Source organism: Tympanuchus pallidicinctus, unplaced genomic scaffold (assembly GCF_026119805.1).
Source record: "Tympanuchus pallidicinctus isolate F22 unplaced genomic scaffold, pur_lepc_1.0 scaffold8, whole genome shotgun sequence".
Classification (NCBI taxonomy): domain Eukaryota; kingdom Metazoa; phylum Chordata; class Aves; order Galliformes; family Phasianidae; genus Tympanuchus; species Tympanuchus pallidicinctus.
Window position 1 is genome coordinate 47,739,913 of NW_026294802.1, and position 13,912 is coordinate 47,753,824.

Genomic DNA, 13,912 nt, shown 5'->3' on the forward strand with positions numbered 1-13,912 from the left:
TCTGATGACTCAGAACACAAGGTTTTTATTATCGTTTTTTCAAGCGCATGTATAGGTAGGAGCAATTAAAAATCTTGAGAAGAAATCTGTCTCTGAGCATCTGTTTGTGCTTTGTGAAGGCTGTGGAAGATGCTGACAAACGGGGTGGTGCTCATTTTAACTCCGAAACCCCTTTTGCCTGAGTTGTGTTCTCCTGGCCCTGCTTCTAGTCGTGTTTCTCCCCCCCGCCCTCCGTTCCAGCTCTGTTGGATGTCCTCTGAGCTTAGGAAGGAAGCACTGCAGGTGTGTGAGAGGAAGGAGTTGGTGACGTTTATTCCCCTAAAATGCACTTGAAGCCTCAGTCAGGGTGCTGGGGTCACTGGGTCAGAGTCATCATGGACTTGTGAAATGATGTCATCGCAGCAACAACAAAGCATCCCATCCAGTAGGTCACGGCCTGATTTGTTACCAGCACTGTTCTCTGCTTAATCTCTAGTGAGCAATCGGGTAATCAGTAAGGACTTCTTACAGGCAGCTTCCTTAAGGAGAGGCCAAGGGGGAGAGAAGGGATCTGTGTTCCTGCTCACCTGGCGCTGCTGTGCTCGTGGGCTTTGGCTGCGGTGTGTGGAGGTGCAGGAAGCACCTGGTGTCCTCCTAGGAGTCCCTTCCAAAAAGCCAATTGTTGTGACCAGGCAGATATGCAGGTTAACCCTGATTTATGGTTCCAAAACAATTATTGCTGCTTTTCTCTGGTGTCCCTTAGAGGTTCTGTGAGCTCTGTCAACTTGAGGAAGAGTGGGTTTGCCAGGTCAGTCAGCTGTGGCAGCTTCCAAGTGGAAGAATGGGGTGATGGTGCTTCCAAGAAGCTTGGATGAAGGCGATCCTTGGTGTTACAACATGCCCTTGGGGCTGAGATGAATATGAATAAGTAAGTGACACCTCCCAGCTTTCTTAAAAACATCTCTTGAGAGTCATAGAAGCATTGAGTTTGGAAAAGACCTCCAAAGACCTCCAAATATTCAGCCTGTCCACCTACCACCAGTGCTGCCCACTGACCACATCCCAGCTTCCACAGTTCCTGAGCACTTCAGGGACAGTGCCTCCCCCACCTCCCTGCACTGTAGAGACCTGAATCGTCGTTGACCACAACTCTCCCAGTGCAGCAGTCCATCCAAATCCCCGCCCGCCAAGCAGTCCATCCATCACATCTCTGTCTCTCCCGTTTGGAGCTGTGGATGTTCTGTGGGACTGTGCCAAATGCTTTGCCCTAACCCAGGTTGAGACGTGCAGGTGGTTCAGGTATCCAGGATTTTCTTCCAGCCCAACCATTGGACTGAGTGCCTTGGATGAAGGAGACCGGCCTTATTGCCATCCTGCTTTTGCAAAGCAGATCTCAGCTCAGCCTTGGGGAACTTCTGCTGTGCCAGTTCTTTCATGCAGCCTTTATCCAGATTTGACCTACTTGTCATTTCTGTACAAACAGTTGTCAGAAAGCAGCAGGGATAGAGAGAGAAGATGCATCTGAGGAGTGCTGGCTCTTCGTTAGAACACTGCAGAGCAGTGCAAATGGCAGCGGCAGCCTGCAGGTAGGGATGTTTCAGCACACAGGTGTCTGTGTTACCTGACAGTCATGCATGCACACTTCACTGCACGTCTGTCTGATGCTGCTGGCTGTCACTGCGTGCAGCTGCCCAGCTGATATTCACTGCATCTCTTTGGAGCTCCCAGCGCACTGCTGCCTGCTCCATGACCAACAGCTCAGGGCTCGTTGGTAGGATCTGAAATGGGATCTTTCTGCTTCCCCAGGGCTGCAGGAGGTTCCCAAATAAAGCCAACCCAGATTGACACCAACACGCATCAGTCAGGCACGGTGCTTCCCTCTCCATGTATTTAGCAGCAAGAATTCACACCTCATCCTACGCGTGCTCCGTAGCAAACACTGGCATCCTGCTCCTCACAGTGGGGTGAAGCAGAGCAGAGGAAAATGTTCCAAAGAAACGTGTACAGAAATGAAACAAGAGCAACCCCAGCTTTCAGTAGAGTTGATCAGGCTGCTCATAGCAAGTATTTTTCTTCTTATTATTATTTTTTTAATCATTAGTGAAAGAGCTCCCAGCTTGCGAGTAGTCACTGTTTGGAAACCAGTTACCACAATATGAGCTGCCAGCCCTGGCAGTAGCTCAGGGCTGGTTGGCTTTCTACCTTACGTGTCATTAAGCGTGGATTGGTGACGTTCTTAAGGCTGGAATTGTGTGATAGGGCTCAGGTGACTGCTTAAAGACTTAAGAGGCATTGCAGATGTAGGCAGTGTTTGCATGGATGCTGAGGATGGCAAAGGGCAGAGGCAGGGTGGTTAATTCTTTGGCTGCTGGGCTTTTAGGAGGAGCAGCAATCAATCCAGCTGTAATGTACACCAACAAGAAGATTATTTTTTAATGATTTTGTATTCATAAGTTGGAGCCCCTGGCACAAAAGCAGGATTAAGCTGCTACGTGTTACTCTGCCTGCCTTGCCATGTAATTTCTCTCTGATTCCGTGCAAAGTGCGGCTCCTAGGAACAAAGGAGTCACGCTGCCCTTACTCATTAAGAGCTGTGTGTGTAGGACACATCGGCGCTGTCTTTAGACTAAAAGCCCTCCCGTGTGACTGGTGCCATCCGACCATCTCCTGCCTCCTGGCAACTGCCGCTGTTGCCATGGGAACGCAGCTCCGCTTTAACGCAGAGCCCCAACATTCCCCTTTTTCATTCATTCTCTCACTCCATCTGTGAGTTCTGCTGCTCCGAATCCGGAGTTACTCAGCACTTCTGAACTCATTAATGAAACATTAGTTAGCAGAGGGAAAGCCACGCGATGCTTTGGGCTGTGGCTGTGCCGTTGGGCTCCTTTACTACGCAGACACAGCGTGATCAGCATCCCTACCTGCATTTGTCTTTGTGCAGCCGGAGCTGCCTGCATCCCCGGCTTCTGTGCACATGGCTGCAGCTGCATAGCCAAGGGCAAGAGTTTCTTCCTTTCAATATCTAAGGGGCTTTAAGAAGGAAGGGGACAGAAGTCTACCTGATAGCACAAGGGGAAATGGCTTTCAACTACAAGAAGGGAGATTCAGGTTGGATAGAAGGGAGAAGTTGTTTGCAGTAAGGGCAGTGAGGCACTGCACAGGTTGCACAGAGAGCTGGTGGTGCCCCATCCCTGCAGACAGCCAAGGTCAGGCTGTTGGGGCTCTGAGCCCTGCTGGAGCTGTGGGTGTCCCTGTGCACTGCAGGGAGTGGGACCTGATGGCCTTTAAGGTCCCTCCCAACTTAAGTAATTCTGTGATACAACCTCAAGACTGCAGGTAACACAAGCAGTGGATTCACATCCTGCTGATGGGCTCCTGGGGAGGCTGGGAGGGATGCAGCTGCTGTGCTTCTCTTTGAAGCATCACAGTGAGCCGGGTGTCCAACAGCCACCCTGACCTCCTGGGGACTCCCACAGGGGTTGAGTTTTGTTTGTTCTGCCCTCTGCATGTATACAGCTGTCTGAACAAGAGCGGACCATGCTTTTGTCCTACTGGAGGAGTACTGCATGGGGTCCTGCAGGCAGGAAAGGAGAGGTTCTGGTGCTGCATCCACCTCTACTGAGCAGAGTCCTGTGCTGCTGAGCAGAACGGGGCCAAGGGGCTGGGAGAGGGGCTGTGCTGTGGGGCAGCCTCTCAGGTGGTGGTTTGGGTTGGAAGGGCCCTCACAGCCCCCAGCCCCCCCGCCATGGGCTGCCTCCAGCTCGAGATGCCTAGGGTCCATCCGTGGCCTTGGGCACCTCCGTGGACGGGCACCCACAGCTCTGGGCAGCAGTGCCAGTGCAGCACTGGAGTCTTCCTGACTGCTGGGAACCCCCTGAGAGCTTAAATGTGGGATAACAGCAGTGAGGATTTAAGTAAGGGCTACAGCAAGGAGAATGACACAAGAGTGCAAAGAGCAGGAGAAAAGATTTCTCAGCTGCAGAGCACTCAGCTATGCTGCAAATCAACATCGGCTGGTTGCAGACCTGAGATGCCGGGAGGAAGCTCGGAGGTTCCCTCGTCACCAACAGCTTCGCTGCGTTCCTCGCAGGCTCCGGCTGTCAGCACGGCATCCAGCGCTCCCGCCGCCAACCACCGGGAGCTGCCGCCGCGCTGCTCCCAGATAGAAGCGCAGGGAGCTGCGCGGGGATGCAGACAAAGCACGAGGGAGACAGAAGGGATGGAGATGTGAGCCGCTCCGCTAACGGAGCCCTCCGGAGCCTCTGCGGCCGCGTTGATGCTGCTTGGCGCAGGGCAGCGGCCGCTCGTTCCCAAGGGAGGCTCTTACAGCATTGATCGGCTCTGCACAAAGCCCGGCTGCGAGCCGCTCCCCAGCAGCCACCCTTCCCTGCATCCTCCTCCTCCTGTCCCCGAGAGCCCCCCGGCCGAGCTGCCCTCGGAGCAAATTTGCCCTAGGAGCAAATGCCACCTGTACCCAATGAGGCAGATCCCGAAGTGCCGCGAATGGATCCCAGGATTCTCATTTTCCTTCTCTACGTGATGATCCTCCACGAGCTGGTGAGCGGCTGGATGGAGTACCAGAAGCAGATCGCCAAGCCCAAGAAGCAGGCAGGGCCGGTCTGGTCCTCCAGGTGAGTTCCTGCCGCGTGCTTTGGGAGGAGGACTCGGGTCTGTGCAGGTGGGAGCCCTTTGTGTGCCCAGCCATCCCTATGGAGGTGTGTGTCTGTCATCAGCTGTGTGCCGATGCACAGAGGTAGGATTAGGTCCGTTAATCTTTTGAGCCTCTGTTGTCTGGATGCATCTTGTGTCTGACACACAGATACCCACACTTTGGGGCTTTTTCTTCTCGGAAATGCGTGTAACTCAGCACGTTCCCAATCAGCACAGCTGGGACAGCAGGCTGCAGCGCTCGGCGCAGGCAGGGCACTCCTCAACGAGACACAAAGCTCTGCGGGCAGTCACAGTTTGTGTCACTGCTCCCATCCCCTCCCACCCACCGCTCTGATCCCCTCTTGTTCTCTGCCCAACAACACAATCAGGCTCTAGAAATAAAGATGTAAGAGGAAAACCCTCCGTCCCCTTAAGATTCAGATACGTTTCTGCAAACACCGTTCACGTGTTGGTCACTCTCTCTATGTAGCGTTCAGGATGATTGTGGCTTTGATGTTGCTGGGGTTCTGTAAAGGACGATCTCTTTGGCAGCTCTGCATTGGCTGCACCCTGGGACTCGCTCACTCCCTGCAGGTTTCAGCCACAGCACCAATATGCCATGGCTTCACGCCCGGCTGATGCCTGTGACCCAGTTTGATGCTCCATCAGCAGAGCTCACAGCTCACCGTTAATCCTAATCCCTCGCTGTGCAGCAGTCCCAGCAGCAGTGAGCCCCATGGGAGGGATGTCCTGGGTCCCACTGGCAGTGCTGGGTCACCTGTCCTCACCTGTCCTTTCAACTGCAGCTCAGGGGTGAATTTGCTGCCCAAATTCCTGGACCAGCAAAGCTGAAGCACTTTTTTCTGGGTAGTCACACCCTGGGAACATGGCATGGGTGCAGGCATCTCCAGTGGGGAAATAGCTCAAAGAAGAGCAGAGGGAGGCATTGGAGAATGACTTGCCTCAATCTGAGGTACCCCAGTGTAGGAAAAAGGGTGTGATGCAGAAAATTTAATGAATATTTTATGTACCAGCAGCCAGCAAACAACTTGCATTCAGCAGCCAGGGTGGTGTTGTATGATGGTATAAAACACAAAGCCAAAAAAACCCAAAACACAAAGCCCTGAGAGCTGGCATCCAACCCAGCCTGCTTTGGGGCCTGGGACCAGGCAGGAGGAGCTGTGCACCCTGTGGGTGTCCCCCCCCTTTTCTGAGCTGAACAATGTGGGTGAGGGGCTGCTGCCATCGGAGAGATGAGGGCTGTTGGATTTTAGGATATGCAGACATTGCAGGAAGGCACCCGAGCTGAGATCAAGAGGGACGCATGCTGACCGGTTGGGGGAAGCTCCCACCATCTCCTCTGCCTGCTACTTTAATGTAATTAATTCAAAAACCAATTAGGGAATGAAGTTATAAAGCAGCAGGCTAATGAGGACATGACAAAGCTGCCTCTTGGCTGTACCCGCAGCGCAGGGAGGGATTTCAGGGCTCGTCCTCCTTTTGTGGACAGCGAGCAGTGGCAAGCTGTGCTGTAAAGCTGCTTTTCCTCCCTCTCCTAACCCTTCCCTGGCTGTTTCCCTCTGCAGCAAAGCAGCTCACAGCTGCCCCATTCCCATCTCACCTCTGCTCCCCACCCGTGGGCACAGCAGGGTGATGGCGGTTGGGGTTGCAGGAGGAGCGATGCTGAGCAGCAGTGAGAAAGAGGAGAGATTTCTAATCCCTGGCCCCAGAGATCACCCCTGCACCCCATTTCTGCCGGGAGGAGAGGGGATGTGTATTCCCTCTATGAATTTAGGTGTAAATCCCCACAGGCGCTCTGCTGCGCCCCACGTCACACTGCTGGCACTGTGTTTAGCCTGTGCCAGTGCTGCCAGGAGTCCTTGAGACAGCCTTTGGCTGAAAGTGAGGAGGTGGAATGAAGGCAGCGGAGCCCTGGGGAAGCGCTGGGTCGGTTATGGTGCTGCTGCAGGGAAAAGCACTCAAAGGGTTTGAAGTGGGAGTTCGGAAGGGCTTGGTGTTCACCAGTCCTCCTGGTGTGAGGGGACAGACCTCAGGGCTCTCGTGAGCCGCTCGCAGGCTCCTGTGTGTGCACCTCCACTGGGCAGCTGCTTCCCACAAACGGCCCCATCGCTGGGGCAGCCCCACAGCCACCATGCAGGGAAGGGTCACCCCTCGGTCTCTCCGGGTACCTCAGACATGGGGACAGCAGGCTTTGCTCCAGCAGGACCACGTTCCCAAACCACGTAGGAGCAGGGAGCCACTGACCCCATCTTGCTTTGCTCCCCACCAGCAGCACCACCAGGCAGAGCCACTCCAGCTTCGCCAGGCCGCTGGTCCACTCAGTGCGCAGGGAGCGGCACCGGGACTGGAGGAAACCGGGACGGATCATCAGGAAGGCATGAGGCCCAGGGAGCCCACGGCCCACATGGAGCGGGGATGGTGGCCCCAAGGTGCACAGCCAGCATCGGCCACACCAGTCAAGGCTTTGGCCACCCAACATGGCAAGATGACTCTTCAGTCTTTCCCTTTGAGTAGACAGAGATCGGATTTCTTTGGGGAAGGATGGAATTTGCTCCTTGGTCAACCGTGAGAAGCCTTCAAATGAGCCTCCATTGCCCAGTGGGAGGGAAGGCGTTGGGGTCTGGTCCTCTGCAGGGCACCCAGCACTGAAAGCCCCCATGGCTCTGCTGGTCCCCGCCAACCTCACTGTGCAGTGTTTCTGCTTTTTGTCACCGTTGCTCTGTGGTGGAAGAGGGGAAGCGCTGGGTACTGGTGCCATTTGTGCAACGGCCCTGTAATTAGATTTCTTTGCAGCCTTCCCAGCAGATGAGCCAAGTGTAAGAGCCACTTCCTAATGAGCAGATAGAAGGGAAAGGAATACACGTTGCTCTTTTATTAGGGTCTGTGATTTAGGTGTAAAATTAGATTTTAAAGGCAGGAGTCAGCTCTCGTGTCCTGCCCAGCAGCTGTGTGCAGAATGGGCCATCGCTGGGCGCTGCAGGATTCCAGCACCGCGCTCCTGCAGCTCGTGCTCAGGGCAGAGCTGGCTGCCTTGTTTGCTGAACGTCTTGCTTGTTTGCCACGTCTGCCTCCAACACAGCCTGTTTTCCTCTCTGCCAACCATTCACAAGCCTGACTCAGGCTGGGTGATGCGTAATGCAGAAGCAGATAGGGAAGGACCTTGGGGTGGGTCGGGCATTCCTCAGCACAAACAGCCGCTGGTGCTGCCCCAGGGCAGACAGCTCAGAGACGGAGCCTCAGCTCTTAGAGCGGGCAGAGCTTTGTCCACCTGCGATGGGGCGAGCGCTGTGTGTCCTGAGGCAGAAGCAGTCAGGGATTTTCTGCTCAGTTCAGAGAACAAACATGCAGAGATGCCTCAGCTCCGCGATGCTGTGGCTGCTCCCCGAGGCGTCCGCCCCAACAATGCCGGCACATCGGCAGCAAACAGAGCAGCGAGTAGAAAGGTGCTGGGGAAAAATGCTGGGAGGCGTTTCTGGCTGCTTTGCTTTCCCGGCATTCAGCCCTCCCAGGGTTATGGGGACCTGGCTGGGTGTCCCATGCCCTGCCATTGGGAGCAGGCAGTGTGCAGAGGTCTGCATTCACTCGCAGGGCAGCGCAGGACGAAGCTCCCAGCACCAGCAGGACAGACAGACCTGAATGGGACCGGCGGACGTCCGAATCGCTGCATCCCGAGAGCGGACAGCCTTGCTCTGCTGATCACACACTGGATTTATCCCTGTATGTCTCCTCCCAATAAACTCCTCTACACTCACCTTGTTCAGGTGTCTCTCATTCCACCCTGTTTGTCTGCTTACTGCTTTGGCTTTCCCAGGGAGCCGCATGGGCTGCTGGCAGCGCACGGGGTGACTCAGTGGGGCTAAAAGCAGCTTCAGAGCTGAACGTGTGGCACAAATGTTTGTTCCCTTGTTATTTCTGCAGGGGAACACGTGGCTGCAATCCAGGGATTTGTTTTTGATGCTTGTAGGCTTTGCTTTGTTTTTGTTGCTGTTCCTTTCCTACAATGCTCAGGTTGCTCTGCAGCGATGCTGGGCGCTGGTCTGGATCCAGCTCAGCTCCAATCCTGCTATTGTTTTTGAGGTAAGCAAACGGCTGATGGCCACATCCAGCACGCAGCCAGCCCTGAGCCAACAGAACAATGTGATTTAATTGCACGTTTCTCCATCCAACAGAGCCAGGAGAGACCAAAGGTGCCCGAAAATGCATCAGCCACGAGGACACCTCCCAGCCCTGCTTCTCCCCATCCCTGAGCAAGCAGCCGTTCCCCCAGCAGGGCTGAGCACTGTGGGGATTTGGGATGGGCTGTGGGGGCTGTGCTGGCTGCTGGCAGTGAGGTCTGGCAGCAGAAGGGGGGAAGTCGGTCGGCCGCGTGCCAGTTGTGCTGTAACAAATCTGCTGGATAATTGTAGTGTGGGGGATGCTGGGATTGTAAATGCAGAGGCTTTTGGAGCCAGAGAGTAACGGCATCATTCATTTCATCTTCTCCTGTCAGTCAGCAGTGGTGTGTGAGCTGCTCCCACCGCTCCTCGCTGCCGTCCTCTTTGCTTTGCAGCACACAGAGCAGCTGCAGGTCCTCCTGCACGGCACAGCACCAACCTGAAGCTCATCTGGTGCAGCACAACGCAGGTCCGCCTGGGAGAAGATCTTGAGAAAGCTGTGCTCGTTCCCCTGGTTCCCTCTGTCCAAGGGACGGCTGGGCTCATCAAAACTGCACTTGAAAAGAGGGGCTGCATTTTTCCTATGTGGATTTCTTGGGAATGCTGAAGCAGCAAAGCCCTCTCAGGGGAAGAAGGGAATAGAGAGAGAATTTCTGCCTAAAGTCATGAAGTGGGAGAACACCAGCGAAGGCTGCTGCCCATGAATGCTTTGTGCTGCTTCTTTCCTGGCAGGAGCAGCACAGGAGTGCTGAGCCAAGGAGGCTGCAGGCCCTGAGCACCAGCAGCATTCTCCTGCCCCCACGCCCTGTCTCTGCACATCAGCATCCATCTCCCCAGCCCCTGTGATCCCAACCCAGGTGCTGCTGGGCCCCAACCAGACTCCTACTTCCCACACGTCAGCTCTTTCCAGAGAGAAGTGTGGGGTGTAGGCATGGAGCTACAGGTGAGGGGTAAAGGCAGAGGATGCACAGATGGGGAAAGGTGCTTCACCTGCCTGGTAGGAAACCCAGACTGTTGGAAAGTCCCGGGGTTGGAAGTATGAGTGGCTGCTCATGGATCCGCCCTTGTCCCTGAATGGCAGAGCAAGGATCTTCCTGCACCCTGCTCTGGGTGGCTTCCAGGGAGAAGGATGGGGGAAGGATGCAAAATTTTGGAAACTAACTGCAGATTCTGTCCTGTTTCAGTTTGTTGCCTGGCCAGACCCCTGCCAGGGGCCGCTCTCATCCATGCAGGACACGGTGTTGAAGGCTCTGACTGCTGCAGCTCCAAACTCCCAATGGGAAGCAAAGTGCAAAAAAAGTTCAGTGTTCTGAAGAGTGGGCAGAGCTGGAACATCGCTGCCCTCAGTGCCATGGGCTCCAGCCCCTCCTTGTGCCCTGCCTCAGTTCCCCTCTGTAGGACAGCCAGGAAAGGGGAGCTGTGCTGGATCAGTGCAGCTGCACCTCTGAGCACGTTTTGTGTCCATAGAGGGAGGCAAATTATGGGAAAGAAGGAGCTGAAGATGCAGGGAGAGGAGAGGCTTGGGTTTATTCAGAGGCAGTGGCCTGAAGCCGTGCCAGGAGAGGTTGGGTGGGTGTTAGGAAACATTTCTTCTCCAGAACAGTGGTGATGCAGTGGCATGGGCTGCCCAGCGGTGGACTCACCATCACCAGGGGTGCTCAGAACCATGGAGATGTGGCACTGAGGTCAGTGGGATGGGTTGGGGTTGGACTTGGGCATCTCTGAGGTCATTTCCAGCCTTCATGATCCTATGGTTCTATATTTAAGCTTTGCTGTAAATGTGCTCCGTGACTGCGATGTCAGATCCACGTTTCACTTCTCCATCTCCAAAATGCATCTGACTGCCCTTCCCTTTCCTGCCTTTCCTCTTTCAGCAGAATGCCAACAGCTGCACATTGTGCCCATGGTTTTCTTTTTGTATGAGCCAAACCAGGCACGGGAACCTTGACGTTGTCTGAGGTTTCTGCAGGGCGCTGTGATGACCCTAAAAGCAGGACAACAGGGAGCAGCACTTTTAAGAAGCAACTGAGAGACTCCATTTTCCAGCCTGGCTTCTCTCCGCTAAATAATTCCTTGGCTGACCCCTGCCCACCTGCCTGGCAGGGGGCTGTCCTGCAGCTTAACTCAATTTGTGCGTGCAGCAGGCCTCGTGAGACCAGCTGGAAGGCACTGTTAGTAACATCACTGCTGGACGGACCCTATTGCAAAGCCCAGGTGGGCTCCTGCCCTGCCCTGCACAGGCACTGAGCAGCTGCTTGGCCCTGGGCTCTTGCTTACAGGAGAAAACATTTTGGTTCCTGAGCTGGTGTGTAACTGAGGGGGTCTTTGCGTGGGGCTGTGCTCACGTCTACCAAAGTGTGCAGCAGAAAGCTGAAGGCTTGTATTCAAACCAAGGTGAGCAAGTGGTGGGGAGGGCCCACATCAGGATAATTTTTTTGCTCCAGCAGGGAACATAACTCGAATGATTTTGACGCTGAATGCTTTTTCAGGTCAATGTTCACCTTTCTAGCTTTAACATTCTTTCCTATGAGAGCAGTGAGGTGCTGGAACAGCTGCCCAAAGAGGCTGTGATGCCCCGTCCATCCCTGGAGGTGTTCCAGGCCAGGTTGGATGGGGCCCTGGGCAGCCTGGGCTGCTGTGAGATGTGGAGGTTGGTGGCCCTGCGTGTGGCAGGGGGTTGGAGCTTCGTGATCCTTGAGGTCCCTTCCAACCCTGGCCATTCTGTGACGCTGTGATTCTGTGAACTAACTGGCAGTCAGTCACACAAGTGCAGCCATCCTGCATCTCATCCTACGCTTAACAGCCCAACGCTGCCCTGCTCCAATCACCACACATCACTCTCCAGTATGGCTGTGCCTCTTGTCCTGGGGCCCAATGCTGGGCACGCTCTCCAGCTGTGGCCTCGTGCTGCGTGCTGTGCTCCAGCCCCACCCCCACTTCAGACATTTGTTCTTAGGGAAATTTTCGGACTTGATCTGTATTCACTTGCTGTGAAAAATGCCTTTAAGCTTTTGATGCTTCAAGGTGATTCTTACTCCTTTCTGATATGAAGCAACAAGGAAGAGCACTTCCAAAGGGCATTCGGTTTGCAAGGCAAACTCCTTTTGATCCAGGCTTTGAGCAAAGGTGAAGTGCTGATATTTTCAGACTGCTGACCTCTGCCTCTCTTAGGTCTCAGGACCCTGACACCATTTTTTTCCACCCCAATGTAAGCCAACCCACATCGGTTTCCCAGCTCTAAATCCCAACTCAGCCCTGAAGCACAGAAGTGTTCTGATCAGCAAACGGTTCGTCCCATCAGATGTTGGTCTCCTGTATCATAGAATCATAGAATGGCCTGGGTTGCAAAGGAGCACAGTGCTCATCCAGTTCCAACCCCTGCTGTGTGCAGGTCCCCAACCAGCAGCCCAGGCTGCCCAGAGCCACATCCAGCCTGGCCTTGAATGCCTGCAGGGATGGGGCATCCACAGCCTCCTTGGGCAACCTGTGCCAGTGCCTCACCACCCTCTGATGAAAAACTTCCTCCTAAGAGGAGGACCCTCAGTCAGAATCCTGCCAACCACTGAACAGCCACAGGCAGTGCTGTGGTGGCAGTGCTGGGAACACACAGATCCCAGCTCCATGCAGCTCCAGCAGCTCCCAGTTTAGCTCTTAGTACCCCATGAGCAGCACAGCAGTGCTGGTGCTGTGGATGAGGAGTTGCTCAAGCACCCAAACCCACAGAAATATGCTGGAGCACAGGGAGGTGGAGCACAGGGGATGGTGCTCAGCCACAATAACTTTTGGATTAAACCAAAGGTTTCTTCCTGGCAGACACCAACCCCAAAGCACGTGCCAGGCTTTGCAAAGCACAGCAGTGCAGTGCTGAGGTTTGCATTGCGGTTCGACTGTTCTGTGCTGTATGGTGCTTTGTGGGCCACATTGCACTGAGGTTTGCAACGCGTGCCGCTGCATGTGAGGGAGCAAAACTGCTGCTGGCACAGGCTGTGGAGCTGGCAGCCCCAATCCAGTCTGTGGGCAGCAGGCACTGCCAGAACCTGCTCGCCCGGCAGCACCGATGGCCGCAGCCCCACATTTTTGGTTGGTGACTTACAAATGGGTTTCCTGTTTGGGAGGTGATGGGGTGCAGCCACAGCCCATGTGAGCCCACCGTGCCAAAGCCCAGCTCAGCCCTGCTGTGTTTGCTGGGTGCTGCCTTGGCTCGGTGCCGTTGCGAAAGGTTTCTTCCTGTTCCAGCAGCGCAGCGACAGAGAGCTGGGGCTGCTCATCGCTGAGTTAGCTTTAAAATAGTGGCAAGGGTTGCGGTCTGTGCTCTCGTCATTGCCTTGGGATACGACTCAGGGGGGACTGAGGTGCTTTTTAACGTTTATCACATAGCAGGAAATGGAAAATGTGCAGGTTTGGCAATGGGGGTGGTTGCACGGAGCCGAGAGATGGAGACTTCAATGCCGCATCCCTTGAGCTCTGTGAACCAGGGGCTTTGCAGTGCCTTCTGCTGGCCCAGCGCTAGCAAAGCTGCTCAGAACTCCACAGTCAATGGGTGCTGAGGCTGAGAAATGTTTGCTGGAGGGTCTGCATGAAGAGAGCCTTGGGATGGCCCCAGCACCACTTCTGGTTGACAAAAGCCATGCCCTGGAACCTGTCCCATTGCCTCTGCCCAGACTCATCGTGTCAGCAGTGCTGCTTGGCTGGGAAAGGGACGCTCATGAGCTGCTCCTAGAAGACATTTATTTTCTTCCCATTGTGGAGCCTTTCCAAGCTGAACCTTGTCAGCACTGAGGAGCAGCAGGGGCATCCCTTGTGGATGCCATCTCCTCCGGCACCCCTGCAGCTGGAATAGCACAGCTCAGAGCAGCAGGAGGAGAGCAGAAGGAGAGCACAGTGTGTGAGCCTGGAGGGAGTGAGCTGCCCAAGGAGAAAAAAACAAAGGTCTGCACAGAAAGCTGAAGTCTGGGGCCACAAACTTGTGCATGCAGCTCCATCATTTGTCCATCCATCCACACACAGCTCCGTCCATGTGTCTGTCTGTCCATCTATCCAAATGGATGTGCTGTGGGACGCTGTGGACAGTGTCACCCTGGGGCTGATAGGGACATTTCTGGGTGGAA